Source organism: Ornithorhynchus anatinus, chromosome 8 (assembly GCF_004115215.2).
Source record: "Ornithorhynchus anatinus isolate Pmale09 chromosome 8, mOrnAna1.pri.v4, whole genome shotgun sequence".
In the NCBI taxonomy this organism is placed as follows: domain Eukaryota; kingdom Metazoa; phylum Chordata; class Mammalia; order Monotremata; family Ornithorhynchidae; genus Ornithorhynchus; species Ornithorhynchus anatinus.
The window spans coordinates 22,193,581-22,196,001 of NC_041735.1; the positions used below are offsets into that span (position 1 = coordinate 22,193,581).

The 2,421-nt window shown below is 46.7% G+C and overlaps 1 non-coding gene across 1 annotated transcript; it reads right to left on the reverse strand.

The window, feature by feature from the left end:
• Positions 1–216: 216 nt before the first annotated feature.
• LOC114814014 lies at positions 217–354 on the reverse strand. The gene has a single exon (XR_003761757.1). It is a non-coding gene; the product is annotated as a small nucleolar RNA SNORA7 (small nucleolar RNA).
• Positions 355–2,421: the final 2,067 nt, after the last annotated feature.

The following is a 2,421-nucleotide window of genomic DNA, read 5'->3' on the forward strand; positions in this document are numbered from 1 at the left end:
ACTAACTCTTGTCTTATGCTGTCCAGTCATCTCCGAGCCATAGCGATTCCACGGGCACATCTCTCCCAGAACACCCCACTCTCAATCTGCAATCGTTCTGGTAGTGGATCCGTAGACTTTTCTTAATAAAAATACGTGAGAAATTAACCGGTAAACTTGAGTCTCCGCCCTCGACACTCTCCCATGCCGCTGCTGCCCGGCACAGGGGCAGTTTTGACTTGTAGCAGTTGGCCTTCCACCCCCTAGCCACTGCCCAAGCTAGGAATGGAATGGATAGGCCTCTGCTTGACTCTCCCTCCCCTAGCCGAGACTGGTAGAGTACTGGAAACTATCCAGGTATGATCCTGAGAGGGGCACTAACCCGTGTACATTTTCCCTTTTCCTGTACCTTCTGTCTGTACATTATTTGAGCATTTGCCTCCCGTGCTAGACTGTAAGAACAGAGACCGCATCTATTCATTCTACTGTTCTCTCTCCCAAGTCTTAAGACAGTGTTCTCCACAGAATAGTTACTCAACTTAAAACAGCACCTATGGACATATCCTTAGAGTCTATTGCTTCCCGACCGATAATTTTATTTAATGTCTATCTCCCGCACTCCCCTCTCAGGGTCGCAACTGGAGGGCTTCCAGTACTCTACCAGTCTTGACTACGGGAGGGAGAGTCAGGAAGAGGTCTACCCAATCCATTCCTAGCTTGGGCAGTGGCCAGTCAGTGGAAGGCAATCTGCTACAAGTCAAAACTCACCTGTGTTCGGCTTCAGAGGCATGGGAGAGAGTCGAGGGTGGAGACGGGTCTACCACTTCCATATTTTTACCAAAAAACCTCTGTGGATCCACTACCAGAGTGATTGCAGATGGAGGTGGGGCGTTCTGAGAGAGATGTGTCTATGGTGTCGCTATGGGTCGGAGATGATTCTATAGCATAAGACCACAACATCTCCCACACTAGATTGTAAACTCCTTGAGGGCAGCGATCATGTCCTCCAACTCTATTATACTCTTCCTAATGCTTAGTACAGTGCTCTGTGCAGCATAAGTACTCAGTAAATACCAATGATTTAAAATACGTAATATGTACCCCTACCAATATGTATCTACACTCAAGCTTGAGTCCCCTCATTAATTTGCCTTCCTGCAATTCCCCTCCAATCCGAGATGGTTTCACCCAATTTCTTAGGAAAGATTCACCAGACAGAGGTGGAGTGATCTCTCATATTAATAAGCTTGCATTAATTTTTCAAACGATCTACAGCACATTTACTGGCCTACTCTGAAGAATGGTAAATAATTAATGCTAAGCTACACTTATCAAAATGGAGAAAGCACATTTTGTGGTTCAGTGTTTTTGATGTTTCATGATATTTCCCCATTTGTTAATGCTCCAAATTTAGTCGTCATTGACGTGGGACCCAAGCAGCCAGGTTTTCTGGGTTTTAAAAGGAGGTTGGGATTTTTCATTTCCTAAAAACAGAACATTCACAGAATAAACTGAACCACTGGAACTCTAGCACTGTTATCAGCACTCCCTCTTCCCCAAATACACTGTACCTCTCCGACCCTGATCGAGTAACAGATATGCTGAGATCCGTCTTCTCCTCCGGTCCGGGGAATATGTCTTCGCCAGGGACGGCAGGGGCCAAAAGTCCCTCTCTCTGTCCCTTCCCAGAGTTTCAGCTACCACGAGACTTGGGTCTTCTTCCAGGAAAAAATAATAATTATTGTGGTATTTGTGTACTATATGTCAGGCACTGTACTAAGCGTTGGGGTGGTTACACGTAAACCAGGTTGGACACAGTCCCTGTCCTATGTGGGGCTCATCATCTCGATCTCCATTTTACAGATAAGGTAACTGAGGCACAGAGAAGTGAAGTGAAGCCCGAGGTCACACGGCAGACAAGTGGTGGAGCTGGGATTAGAACCCATGACCTCTGACTGCCAAGCCCTCACTCTATTCACTACGCCACACTGCTTGTTCCGGGAGTGATTGCGTCTGGGGACAAGAGAGTGTCAATAATCACTTACAGAGCCTCTAAACCGTAAGCTAGTTGTGGGCAGGGAACTTGTCTGCCAACTCTTCTATATTGTACACTCCCAAGTGCTTAGTCCAGTGCTCTGCATATAGTAAATGCTCAATAAATGTGACTGATTATGGAGCTTGGCCCTGTAGACTGTCAGCTCGTTGCGGGCAGGGGATGTGTCTTTTATGCTGTTATTTTGTATTCTTCCAAGGACATATTGCTTCTATGAGGACTTATTATGTGCCAATCACTGTAGTAGACACGAAAGCATCAGTGTAGACGCAGACCCACTCCCCCATGAGGAACCAGCATGATGTAGTGGTTAGAGCACGGGCCTGGCAGACAGAAGGTCGTGGGTTCTAATTCCAACACCGCCACTGTCTGCTGTGTGACCTTAGGCA